The sequence below is a fragment of the Notolabrus celidotus genome, chromosome 3 (assembly GCF_009762535.1).
Source record: "Notolabrus celidotus isolate fNotCel1 chromosome 3, fNotCel1.pri, whole genome shotgun sequence".
In the NCBI taxonomy this organism is placed as follows: domain Eukaryota; kingdom Metazoa; phylum Chordata; class Actinopteri; order Labriformes; family Labridae; genus Notolabrus; species Notolabrus celidotus.
This window is the reverse complement of record NC_048274.1, coordinates 13800385-13815099: the sequence shown is the minus strand read 5'-3', so window position 1 is coordinate 13815099 and position 14715 is coordinate 13800385. Positions and strand designations below refer to the sequence as shown.

The following is a 14715-nucleotide window of genomic DNA, read 5'->3' as shown; positions in this document are numbered from 1 at the left end:
GTGTTGCATATTAAAAGTCTGCATATGTGTTTCTTATATTTTACATAGGCGCAATCTAAACTTGTAGACATAAAGACAGCTTGACATTGCAGAACCGAAAGATGGAAATAGAAGCCCAGTCACCAATGCAGGATTATAGTGGGGTGGGTTGGGGTGTGTGGGGGGGGTCATCAGAAGGCTGAAAAGCTGCCAGTGCACACTCTTCTTCCCCTCTTCTTCCCCTCCCTGTGCCTGACATGAACCGGAGGGGGAGGTTTTACCACTTATCAGCTGATGCGGGACATGTCCTCAGACAGAGCCATTGATTTTATTGATTGATTCATTTGCGGTTTTCCCATACAGTTGCACGCTTGTAGTTTTTGTCAGCAGGGCTGAGATGATGCACAGTTCAGGAAGCTCAGAAGTGTATTTATCATATTTTCCTCTACTTCTTTAAGAGCTGTTTTAATAGTGAAAATAATGAAAAACAAGAAGTTGTTTCTGCACAAACCTGGGAAATACAGTCTTCCATATTCTGAGCTTCCCTCTAACTTTCTCTTGCTCTCATGCAAATAGTATAAAAACTGACCTACAAACTCAACCATACATACAGGATCACATCTGATACACAGACAAACACATTGCCTTATTGCTCTTTCAGCACACTCATACAAACATATACACACTGACCAGATCACACCCCCTCGGGGTTGTGGGGCAGTGCTTGAGCGATGTCTCCCCAGGGGGCTGATATTTTATAGTTTGTGTCCATCAGTGGCGTAGCCCGGGGCGCAGGGGTTGACAGTAAGTGCTCTCAACACTGGTGACACTGATTCATCTGAGCTATGACACAGATGAGAGAGAAGAGGGAGGAGGGACAAGCAGAAAAGGGCTATAAAACACCATGAGGCCAGGTTATAGTCGTGTAATTTGTTTGTGTTTTCTGTGTTTAAATGGGTACAGTGCACATGCCTTGTACTCCAGTATATTCCAGCACATTGTAATGCCTGTAAATGCTGAATTTTCTTTTCTTCAGTGCTGTTGGCTACACAAAGATGTTTGCCATAAAACACATGGCTGTGCTATTATATGGCGGTCTTATATGGCGATCTCCACTGGACTAGACCAGAGAGATTGCTTTGAGGAAGGGGCTCCAATCTAACATGGCATTTCAATTTCTCCTTCCCCCCTCATGGCTGTGCTGTGCACTGCTGCACCTCTTCTACATATATATAGGGAGGACGCCTCTGAACCCCAGCCTTCTGGATGCGCATACTAAGCAATCAATGTGTCACCTCTTCCTGACAATCCTATTTTTTTCATATGGGGGCCACGCTCATTTTTTCTTGTCAGCAGAAGGTAATTTGCTGTATTGTGATTCAGTCCTAAAACTTGGTGAAGAGGTGTCTGATAAGTCGCTACCTCCCCTATGTCCCCCCCCGCTCCCCTCAAAGCCCTCCCTGCATCACCCACAATATGGAAAAAAATGAGGGGAGCACCCCAACCCCCATTCTGTCTACACCAAAATGCACCCCCACAACCCTGTCCCTTCTCTCCACACCAAGCCCAACATAGTTGTATCTGCGGCGGGCTGCTAAATTAGATAAGCGGGGCTGTGGCGCAGCGCCCCTGATTAATAAAAGATGCAGTGCTCCCTGGGGATGGCCCCTCTGAGGGCCGAGCAGAATCCACCCACAGACAATGGAGTTTGCTTGCACACAATGAACAGGAAATGGAGAGAATGAACCAATCATGGAAATATAACATTTAAAGCAGGACTATCCTGTGACCCTCCTAACATTCTGCATGCATCATAATAGATAATAACTAATGTTGTGGATGAAAAAAGAGCAAAAATATTAAAATATTCATTTATTTTGGAAGCTATTGACATATGTTGGATAGAAGTACAGATTTCCTGCTGTTTTATGACATTCAGAAGAGCATTTGCAAATCCCCTCAGCGGAGCTGCTGCAAATTCATGGTCAGTTTTATTCTTACCCCTTACTGTGCACATTTAAAACACTACTTATGATGTGTTTTACCATTGTGAGGGTTGCTAAAACAACAAAAATATGAAAGAACTTTAGAAATCGATGCCATTTGTTTTGTTTCCACATGATATTGCTCTTAGAAAAAAAAAAAGTCTAAGGCTCTATTTTTATGATTTCAGAGTCAAACCTGAAAGAACCTGAGCTAAATATTACTAAAGCAGATTGTTTTTGTGAAAGCTATTTTTTAAGGCCGGCTTTATGACAGTAATAGCAGTCACAACAGGGAAGTGCAGTTTATCTAAATGAAAGATGCGTAGAATGAGTGAGTTTTATACTTAAAAACCACAGTCACAGTTTTTTTCTAATATACACCTCAGTTCAATGTTCATTTTTTTCTTTCCTGAACATTTGTGTTAACTTTTGGTTTATAACTTCTACTATGAGTAACCAAGTGCTGGAATGATTAACTGTGGCTTTGGTTCTACTTTTTAAGATTAATTTGAATCACAAACATGGACAGGGTATAAAATGCATTTACCAAAATATTTATTTATTGTACCAAATTAAACTCTCATTACTCTTTAAAGCTCTAGAACTAAAAGCACCTGTATAGGCAGTACCTGAGTAAAGCTGAGTGTAGGCCTTTGACTTTTCAAATTTCAATAAAAGAAAACAAATGTGTTAGAATATCTCCTTGTGGACTTGTGGAGATGCTAAGATACTCCTTTATTCGTCCCACAAAGGGGAAATTCATGGAAGCCTGCAAGTCTATCAAACTGAGGAAATCCAAAACATGTTGCAACTAAACGCTTGTTTTTGGGCCAGTTAATAGGAGCATTAAGTTCTTACTTCTTCACATAAAACTCAACTTTTTTGACAGTATATTGAGCATCAAAAACACCTTAAACTCCTTACGATTTCAAAACTGGACCACCTTAAAAGTTAACGTTCCTAGAGATGAATATCATAGTGAGATGATAGCTCAGGATTACTCTGTTCATTTAATTTAGTCATTAAATACACAGTATTTATCTCAATAGAAGAGTTAATTATACATATTGTTTTCAGAATAAGAAATTGATTCTTACATTTGAAGCAAGAGTAAAAGAAAATATTTAAGCTTCTCTCATCTGAGCTTTTAAAGATATTATCTGTAAAACTGTAGCTTATACTGAGCTTAGACACTTGAAAGAGATCCAATAATTTCCTGGACAGAAACATTTAGCCTGTATACAAATGTAAAACTGCAGGTGCATGTTCAATGTGTGCCTCCCTCTGTGGGAGATGGCTGCTCAGCTACAGCATCATGTGTTTGTCATTTCAGGCCTTCATCAGATCTATTCACATGTAGCATTTAATGGCTTTGTTAACAGCAGCATATTATCCACTCCCTATTCATGTTTATAAGACACCCAGTAATGACCCCACTGGCTATGCATACTGCAGAATTCAGGGCATGTATAATGATCTGGTTTCTTTAATACATTTGTTGTAATTTGTGCATTAAAGCTGTTCGTTTTAGTACTCGCATCATAAGCGTTCGGTGAAAGCATTCAGTGAAACCTGCTTTCTAACCACGACAGACAGGTTTACTGGGCAGCCGCAGAGTGATACAACACCACCAAACAATCAACATAAATCCATCTCCACATATCCTCACACGTGCACATGTGCACTCATGCAGCTACACAGCTGTAGCAGACATGTTCCTCTTCTGCTCTGCTTTGATGATGCATGATTGCCGCATGGGTCGTGAACACTGGAGCATTTATCTTTAAATAACCTCCACCCCTCGTCGCTACCAAACAATAGTGAGACGCTTCTAATTTTCTGCTAGATAATGGTAGTCATATTGAGATGAAAAAGGTCAAGGGTTGGCTTGTGGGGGCTCTGATTGGTTCAGAGCATCACGCTGCCCCTGGAGATAAAACTGAAAGTGATATTTCATTTATAACACCACCCTTCCAGAATGCAGAGCAATTTTGGGTGATAGCTCCATGAGGAGGCCTAGTTCTGCGATGATTAGAGTACATTTCCCAGTCAAACACTAAACACAAAAATGGCTGCTCTGATGTCTTACATCAGCATTTTTTCCAGTTTTTTTATGATCAAAGCTGTGCGCCGTAAAGTTTCCACATGCTGTTTTCAATATCAAGTGATTCAAATGTCCCCTCACCCCCTCCAACCACCAAAGATTGATGGGTTTTGTTTTTGCATATGTATAAGATGCACATATGCCGTTGAACCTGCCTTTGACCTTCAACTGCTCACATATATTAAATTAGCCACCTCTCTGCACTCTGCAGTGTGTTAAATAAGAACATATAATTGTTCAAGTAGAAAGTTATAACACAACATGCATTGATTCCTCTCCGTTCTCCAGCCTCCATAGATCTCTATTCATACAGTGCGCTTGTTCTTTTTTCTGTACGTGATTAACCTATGCTGACTCTGTTTTCCTATGTTCTGTGGTAGGCTCTGTTTTTTATTGAAAGCAATATTTAATTCATGTTTTGACCACAATGGTTAGAAAATCACCATTTGCAGTTCTGTGAATGAATTGAGGACTAAACTATAGCTGACACATGTGACATCTACCACATAGCCTAGAGGATGCATATAATCACATAACTAAAGCCCTGCACATTGCTGAAACAAATTACACCAACAAATAATAAATCAATGAAACTTTAATCACACAAACTCTGTCTCTTAATAGATTTGCCCTCTACGCCTACAACAAATTGAACATTCATATCTGGTTTTCTTTATGTATTTTACTGTAAGCATTATGGACCAGTAACAGAGGAGAAACTCGAGTTTTCATGGCGTTTTTTCTGTTTTGTTTTACCTTACATGGCAGCTTTTACATAATCTCTTTGGCCTAGTTTGCCTTCTTATTTTTTTTAGTCCAGCCTGAGGGCCGAATGCATCACACATTATGCAGTGACCCAAACTGCATTTCCCAAAGAGCAGTCCAGCCAGTGGGAGTGGCCTCAGCTTGTTGAGAAGGCTGCCCTTTAAGGTCATTACGCTGGTCACGTGATAGGCCAGCGGAGCCCCCTGGGCCATATGACAAACTGAGCTGCCAGGCCGAGGTGTGTGTCAGGGGTGTTTTTCCACAAAGCATTCTATAAAAGTGTAACTGGGCTGTATTTGCCCTTTCCTCCTGCTCTGCGTTCAGCCAACAGGCCCCTGAAGATCTCTTAAAAAGTGCTGATCCACAGAGCTGGGCTGGTGCTCATGTAATCCTTCTCGCTCTGCTCCCACTTCCCTCCCCTTCCTCCACTACGATCCCACCCTCTGCACCTCCCTTTTGCTCCCTCACATTCCCTCACTGTCTCCTGCTGATGCTCGGCACTGATCTGAGCGACAAGGTGATGGGATGAGGGGGCTTGTTTGGGCCCCAAGCTAATTAGCACACATTAGAGCATGACTAAATAAACCTTAAGTGCCGCTAATTGCTTGGCAGGGAAAACAATAACTGTGGTACTTGCCCAGAGGCTCTTGGGTAGTGAGAGGGCTGGGGCATTGGGGACCAGGGGGGCCCTGGCATCAGGCCAGCGAGAAGACACCAGCACCATCAGTCAACTCCCCTCTGCCTTCATGTTAAAGTCACACACCACTTGGCACTGTCACTACATGCACCATATGCCCCACACACACCACACACACCAACCAGAACCAAACACACTCCCTTACCCCCCTCCCCCCTCTAGCACAAAATGAGCCGTACATGACAGGCAGAGACAAGCTCAGTCTGTGTGCGGAGCCATAATACATCACTGCATTAATAAACATGAATTAGTAATGGCACAATTAGACGGGGTTGTTCTGACATTTACTGGTACAATAATGGTGTTCTCCTCTCTGCAGCCCCCTTTGGCCTGTAACGAAGAACCAGCAGATCTCAGACCATCAGACCTTTAGATGTGGGGGTAGTAATGTAATGGGTTTTTTAAAAATCTACTTTTATGCTTTAAAGCAGAACAAGCGAATTATTCAAACTCCCACATCATCTGTGTCAGTATGAGCCCTTTAAAGTCTGCAACCAGTCCAGCTTTGCTCTGTCCAGTATGTACATATGATAATTTTCTCCACATCATGTGTTTGTTTCCCCTCACAGGTTGCATTCTTCAGTGTGTCAAGAAGTCGTTTGAACAGCTTGTGCTGCCTTTCACATCTCCTGTGGCCTCAAGGTATGTGCCACACCACTGTCCCAGCAGCCCCACCACAATGAATCACACAGTGTTCCACTCTGCCACACAGTAGCTTTTACAAACATGATGTAACATGTTCCCAAACAGTCTTTAGTAGGAGTTGGTCAAAGTGAAATTCTATCCTGCTTAAAGCATCTTGTCTGTTTGGTATAAATTTGTATCACTTAGATATCCTCCAAATCATTCTAACTATGAATAAGCAGTGCGTTACCTGCTTAAATACAGTTCTCATAATGAATTGTTTCTCATAAGTTGAAGTTTAATATCCCCCAAAGTGAGAAGGGTGAACAGTTCTGTGAGCTCAGTCTTTCACATGCTTCCCCGCCACTCTCTCATCCTCCCTCTCTCTTTAAACCAGTAGCTTCTCATTTGCACTGTCAGTCTTGGCACTGTTTTACTGCTTTCCCAGGGGACTTGTGTGCTTTTGTTAGCTTTTCTGTGAACACACAAAGACTAATTGGTTGATTAGTTCAGGTTGACTGGCCTGTTAATTGAAAAGTAATTTAGATTTGATGTGTCTAATGAAGATCCTAATTTATGCTTTGGCACTCATCCAAGGGTTTGTTTTTTAAGAGTCGGAGTCAAACAAAAAGGATGAAAGGAAACAAGGAAATGATTCACTGTCTCAGAGCTGCTTTGATAGCGCATGAATTAAATCAGTGTTAGGTGATTATACTAAAGATTAAACACTTCAGTGTTAATCCCACTGAAATTAAATTGATATTGATACCAATAAGGAACGATAGCTCTAAAACCAATGAAAGTTCAGCAACAGCCTTCTTCTGTTCATCTTTCTGTTTTATCCATATTTCTTTAGATGTATTTATCTATCTTTCTGTATCCTTACATTTATATATTAGGACAAATCAGCACAGATATCTCACTAAAGTCATTATCAACATACTGAGAAGAAACACTATGATTGGAAGCCACACCTTCTATTTGGTTTGTTTGTATAAAACATTTACTTGAGTATTGCAAGACTGTTTGACTTATGGCAAAAACTGATGTAGATCACAGAGTATTATAACAGGTAGGGTACATCTAAACATTTTCTGTTCAGACATTTGTTTTTCTTGGTGTCTGGGTCAGATATCAGACTATTGACTCCTTTGTTTTACATTGTTTCTCTTCCATAACTCACATGATCAGGCTTCAAAAATGCCTTTTGCGCCACTCAATGAAGTTTAGTCTCATCAGTGTTGATGAGGATATCTGATGTTGCTAAACTGAATTCATAATCTGCATATTGTCCACATGGAACAACATTGATTCAACACAGCTTGTACTGTGATGAGTATCTTCTTTTCTTTACTTAAATGCCCTCAATCTGTCCTGTTGTTTACTATTACCTGAGCTATGTATTTCTAGTATTAGTAGCTTGAGAGATGTACAAGTGCTATATCCTGACGCTTAGTAGAATCATGACACCGTTTGTATCTTTGCATAGGAAAGTGTTAACAGAACTGAAAAGAACTATGACCACTCTGATCCTCTAGCCTCAACTACTTTGTGCGACGTGCAGTAAAGTGGCTGGCTCTTTCCAGCAGAGGCAGGCTGCTGCAGAACGTGTCATATAGACAGTAGCTGGAGCATGAAAGTGAGACCGGTCAGCAGCCCTGTTGTAACGTTAGCTGTGTGTACTTGCTTAAAGCTCAAGAAGAAAAAAGCAAAACAGGCAATTGCAACTGTTGCAGGATCTTAAAAGTGTGGTCCCAGAAACAAAGTCCTAAATCAGCAGCCTCTGGGTCTGCAGACACATGCTACTCATCTAGCATGGAGGGAGCTAACTACAGAGGCTCAACAGTTTGGAGATACTTCACGCTTGTGTTGCCAAAAACTCAGAGGGTAACTTGCAATATGTGCAAAGCTCATGTTTTGAGAGATGGCAGTAGCTTAGCAAAATATTGCACAACTAAATGAATCAGGCAACTCAAGACTCATCATAACAAACAATGCAAGTTTAACCAAAAACAAATGGAAGCTGAAATTAAGCAATCAATGCAGTAGCTGTTGTAAAGATGTGAGAAGTGATGGATTGAAGAGCATTTGAAAAATAACAGAAAGTTCTTCGATTAATTGTTCGGGATGAGAAATGCCTGCGACTCTTTGAAAACGAGGACTCTACGATCTGGTTGAACTCTTTGAACCCAGATACAGTTTACCATCATGTACTTATTTTTACAAAGTGAAAAGATGTCACAGCGATGAACTTCACCTCACAAATCTGGATATCTGACTCCTTAAGACACAAAATACATGCCAACCAACTCAGTGCTACAAGCTAATTACTTCCACAGATCACACAGCAATGACTTGATACAGACCGCCATAAAGGAAATACTTGACCAGTGAAATATCACATTGAATACAGTGCATGTTAGTTTGTGCACTATTCTGTTACATAACTGTAATTTGATGTTTGTATTGTCTGCTTTCATTTTCTGCATTTCTTTATAATATAAATTGAATCCCTGACTAATCCACTGCTGCATTTAGAGGTTTAGAATTGAATAGTAATTGCTATAGATTTTTAAGATTTACTAATCAAGCTGCAGGTGCAAATTATATATTTTATGAATACATAACAACACAGTCTGTGTAACTACATGTATTTATATATTTTATTTACTTTACAAAGTTAGAAATGTCTGAAGTTGCCAAAACATGATTCCCAGTCTCATCCTCACATTGAATTGGATCAGTATCAGTATCCGCTGATATCAAAGCCCATATATCGTATCTAGACTTAAAAAGTTTGGTTGGTGCTTCCCTAAAAAGAGCACAACATTCAACTTTCTTATGTCTTTTGACTACATTCACAAACTAATGAAAACAACTATGTAACGCAAAAACAGTTTCACTGTTCTAAACCTTGACTGATTTGCATTATTCACCCCACAATCATACTTAATTTGTTTCACAGTTTATTGAGCAAAACTGTGGAAGAGTTCTTCTCATCCTCAGAGTGTACAATGTTCATTCACAAACTGCATGTTCACAAAGGAGGGGAGATAAGAGTTTCGGCCCTTTTCTCTCTGCACAGTAGGTTTATGGGCGTTGGGGTCATCATCCACAGTTCCAAGGAATAAATCTTTCCCCAAATCCACCATTATGCAGAAGGAAATCACATTAAAATCAATCAATGGAAACTTGATTTCCCCTTTGCATTGGGGGATGATCCCAAGAGCCTTTTGACTCCTCCTCCAGAGCAGCACAGCTTGGGGCCTTGAATTGAACATTCATTGTGTTTCTTGAGTAGTCCAGTCAGTTCTCTGTTCAGAAAAAGAATCAACAAAATTCAAAATATGGTGAAAATGTAATCCAATCCAATGAATCATCAATATGTCAACAACATCCCAAAGCCAGCTTGTTCCACAACAGGTTCACAGCCAGTCGTGGGTTATTCAGAAACGTTTTCACTTCATATCTTGCAGCCATTGATGAGAAATGTTCCTTTTACTCCCTCCATGAATCTTTGTATCCAGGATGTAGACTTATTCCTTTTGGTCTTTTGAGTTTCTCAGGAATTTCCAGGAATTGATTTCACTGTCGTAGCTGAGCTCATGACCTAGCATTTGTAGCTAGGCCTTGTCTGTCCCATGTTGTCACCAATGCAAACTGCGACTCCTCCACTCTGCAGCTGCTGCTCTTCAGTTGGACTTTTTCTAGACAAAACAGGAAAAAATTACAACACCATGAGAAGCAAAACGAGGAGCATAATTGTTTTTTTTCCCATGCACGATACCTGAATAATCATTCACCCCACCTCCCGTACACTCAAACCCTTTAATCCTCATGCAATCAAACAAACTTACGCTCATGCAACAATGTACCCTACCTGACAGTGCAACATCGTAGGCCAAACTAGTGCAGGTATTAGTAACCTCAGATGTGGGAATCACCCCCTTTGTTGCCCACATGTACATTTCTTCGCACGGTTTCTCCATCGGTCAATTACCCGCATGCTTAAAGCCGTAGTCATTAGTCGCTTTCACCCTCCCTCCCTTAATGAGAAAGCAATTACCATGAGCTTCTCCCCAGTCCCAGCGGCCTGGCAGCGCTGTCCGAAAACCTGCCTCCCCACCTGCCTTCAGCTCGGCGGCTGCTTCTCTCTCAGATTCGCTTCTCTTCCCTTGTACCTCTTCTCCCTTTCACCGTGGCTGCGGACTCTCTCTCTTTCTCCATCCTCTCTGCAGCCCTCTCTCTTTCGCTCCACCCATCTCTGAGCTCTAGGCTGCTCGGGGTTTTAGACGGATCACTCTCACAATGGTTGATCAATACAGGTATTGATCCACTGGCAAAATGTTTATAAAATCATTCTGGGCAGCTGCAGTGCAGTGGGGAGGGGAGGCGGGGCGACGAGAGGGCCAGCATGCCATGCCATTCGCCTGCGAAAGAGCCAGCACGACCTGATTGGCTGCCCGTCTACCCGCCTTGCCAGGAAGAGGGCTGGCATAGTCTGCGTTTCTTGATCATTGTTGCTTGGTACACCACAGCCCTCCCTGGCTTACGCTGCGATTCTTTCCAGACCAACAAAGCAGAGTGTGGCTGTTTAACCTTTTCGCTGCTCGATGTTGACTGCCTCCCAAGCGGTGGTACCCGCTCCCCCTCCTCTTGCATTGGCCAAGACATTAATTTGCATAAATTAGCAAGCTGCGGGCAATCCCAGTCTAATGATCCGCTGTCGTTTCATCTCCCCTCACTCCCCTATCTTAACGAGAAAACATTTTTTCTCGCTAATGCTGCCTCGGTGCTTCCCTCTCTACATGCCCACCTCAGAAACCTGGCCCATTTCACCCCCATGAACCCTCATGAACCCTCTTGAACCCTCATGAACACCACGGAACCAAGTATTAGCAAATAAAGGAAAGCATATGTCGACAATGTGCACAGGAATTATAAAAGAACAGCTACCTAAGGCATGTCCCTGTTGTGCTGTCATGAGGGAACAGGGAGCAGTCTGGGGACAAGACTTCCCCCCTGGCTCCAGTTTTAGTTTCTCTTTGTGGGAATCATTAGCAACATTAGCAGCAGCACACCAACCACAGCAGGCTGCACGGCTCCCTTCACAGCAAAAACACACTCTTACTCCACTTGGGAATGCTACCATCAGGCCAGCTCACACAAATACTAGAACACTTTAATGCTCTACAACAAGCTCGCAGATTCAAGTGGCATTGTTTATCAAAGGCTTTGTAATCCAGGGAGGAGCTTTGGCTTATGTTTTGCTGAGTGATGATTTATGAGATGTGTCTTTACACAGAGAGGATAATTGCAATGTGGAGAGAAGTGTGGTGTAACTTTTTCCAGAATCACAACTCTTGTTGAACCAGACAAACATCTGTCAGCCATAAGGCCCATGCAGCCTCTGTGACCCAGAGTCAACCTCTGTGTGGCTTCATCTGTCCCCCCCCCCCCCCCCCCCTCTTCTGGCACCATACCCTCAACCCAGATGCCCAGACGTCAGCCCACACCACCGAGTCTGACCCATCTTCTATTCGAGAACAGTGGTAAACTATTTATGACAGTAGCTGTTTAAGTGTTGCATCCCTTTAATTAGATGCAGGACTTCTCGCGTCTGGATCTTCTGAGGTCTGATCCGGCTCAGTAAACAACCATTGCATCCAAGGAATATGATAAGCACTCGTGTAAACAGGGACAGACACATGGGCGAGCAGACACGTGTAGGAAGTGTCACTCACACATACGCTGTAGAGGGGTAATTACTCTAACACATTCAGAAGTGGCCACAGCCCATTCATTACCATAACATGTTGTAATGAAGTTTAATCCCTCATCATGTTGTCTGTGGTTGGGGAGTGCTGTGTGGCTCCAGATGTCTCACAGACTGTCTCTCTGTACAGTAGCACTTGACAGAAGACATGACATCCAGTACCCAACTCTAGCCATGTCCCTCTTTCTTTTTTTATCTTTTTTTTTTTCATCTTGTACATTTTCTTTCAGCCTTTGTTTCTCTCTACTTCCCTTTTCCTGTTTTCCACTTTCTATTTTTTCCTCCTCGTACTTTAAGATCTCTAAGAGTGTGTTATTTATTTCATCTGAATGCAGCGCCTCATCGGTGCATGCTTCTCACAGTAATCAATTTCATCTCAGGCAGCATAACCAAACAAAGCATGGTACTCGTTTCAGCATGGGCATAGACGTAACCCATCTCTCTTTTATTTTCCCCCTCCTGCTCTTTTTCATTGGAAGACATTTTGTTCTCACTCTGATGCCATTATGTCAATCACTGCAGACCTGTGGTGACGTGTGAATGCAACTGCTAAACGAGTCTTGGCAAGCACTGATTGTTCGACACTGGGGAGTTTCCATCTGTTAATGTACAGAAGAGCCTGTGTGTCTCTTTTGTTGCATATGATTGTCATCTCTCCGTCTTTGTGCTTATAGGGAAGTTTTTGAGGTTTTAATCCATGCCAGAGTGCAAAATGTATCGGTGCACCGGCTCATTTTTATTCAGCATAGTCAGAATCCCCTTTGTCTCCACTAGACAACAATCTAGAGCTTAAACTAGTCGCAGGATGCTCCCAATGTTGTATGAATGGGAAGAGTCAGGCTGCAAGCTCTCCTGTATCCTTTTCTCTGCCAGCCATCCTCTTTGTACAACAGATGCAGTTAATGCAGCCGCTATTGGCCTCTTTCCTTGCTCTGCTTTTATTGATTTCAGCCAGACACAGAGACAGACAGAAAGAAAGGGCCTTTTCAGGAAGAAGTTAAATGGTCAAGTAGCGGGCGGAGGGTGGCTTTCACCACTTTATTGACGAGGTGGAAAAATGTCACTATTATGGAGGCCCTTGCAGCAGATAGCGAGCTGATTGGATGAGTGCCCCCAGGTCAGAGTGGAGCACGTTCCCCCTGCAGCCAAACGAGAGCAAATAAAAGGGCAGAGGAATCCGCTTGAACTGGAGGTGAGGTTTCTCTCTACCAGGCCTCTCTTTGGGCAACACTTCTCAGGGTGTAGAAGGCAAAATACTCGGAGTCTGGACCGAGGGCTGATCTCTGCTGACTCCTTCCCTCTGAACTCTCTTCTCAAAGCATTCCGGGATTGCAACGTCTTATGGCTCCAAGGACCACCATTTTTATTCGTTACACACAGAACTGAGGCTGTCGTATAACAAAGGGGTTAGAGATGGAGGAATTCATGAGCAAATACAAAGACTGAAGGTGGAGAAGCATCGCTGTAGATGCCGTTGTTTTAAAGACGACGAGATGATTGGAATTTGGCAAAATAGCGAATGATGTGTTTCAGTGGTGTGACCCATGGTGAGACTTTTTAAAAGTTTTGTGTGTGAATGAAATACTCTGGAATAAAATGCTCAATGCAAGCAGGTTCACTCCTAGTGCTCTCTGCTATAAGGCATAAGGAAGGTGTCAGAATTTTGATTGCCCAAGAGGCCAGAGAGAAAAAAAAGATTGCTGAATGAAGATCAGAAAACGAAAAAGGAAACGCATGATAGAAAATATCTCAAGTGAAAGCTAAGGGTTCAATGTTTAAAAATAAAATCTGGCTTTGAATCCGAGTTATGGGAATCTTAAGGCCCCTCACAGAGACCGACTTGTGAGTCCTGACTAATGGCGGAGGGTTCAAATAGAAGCCACTCTTGGGCCTTGCCTTCTGACGTCAATCAGTCTAATTAGCCCAGCGTATCATCTGGCTGGCCTCTCCTCACAGCAAAAGACAGACTTCTGGAAAGGTCAGCGTGCCACAGCAGAGACAGAGCAGTGCTTAATCAGAGGTGAAATGGTTTCTTTTCCAAATTGATTCCAGTTCGAATCAGACAACAGTGGTTTGTGTTGAGCTGCTTAAAGGCGGCTTTTTAAGAGGGCTTTAAATCCAAGAACTCAACAATTACTTACTGTTCTGGTGACATCTGGATCAAGGCCCAAAGAGCAGCGGGTCATATGAAAGATCTGTTTGTTTTTCCATCTCTTTCTTTTTTTCCTCACTGTTTATCTCTTTATCTTCTGCTCTGCATGAGGCGCAAAAATCATTCACATGTGGTCGCAACTACCACGAACTGAGAACTACAACTGAGAAAATTCATGCAAGCTCTGCGGGAAACTTTGTCCCTCTACAATGTAAAAAAAAAAAAAGCAGATCCTTTTTTCAATGTTGACACAAAACAGAACGAAATAAATATTTTGTCTTCCCTCTTACAAAGTAAACTAAGTACCATTAACGCTGGACCCCTGGGGCGTTTTATATTTTTACACCCTCTTTAAAACTCTTTTTACAACAAGCTTGTCACAGCCATGTATACATATGAGGGAGCATCTGAGACTGCCCACACACACGCACACACACACACACACACACACACACATACACACATACACACATGCACTCGCAAATCTACTGCACACTGCACATTCACCAACTCCCTTATGCTGAATGCATAATATATGTAATGAAATAATGTTTCCAGTGGGGATGGTTGTGGCTGGGGGATGGAGACGTGTAGTGAATATCAATGTGCCCCCCCCACCAGACTCCCTGGTTC

The 14715-nt window shown here is 42.4% G+C and overlaps 1 protein-coding gene across 1 annotated transcript in view; it reads left to right on the top strand.

The window, feature by feature from the left end:
- zfhx3 (zinc finger homeobox 3) overlaps nt 1-14715 on the top strand; it is a 333992-nt gene that overhangs the window by 155793 nt on the left and 163484 nt on the right. Inside the window, exon 7 of the mRNA XM_034680500.1 lies at nt 6100-6172. The gene's annotated coding sequence lies outside the window, so the exon portion shown is untranslated. The remainder of the gene's footprint in view (nt 1-6099; nt 6173-14715) is intronic.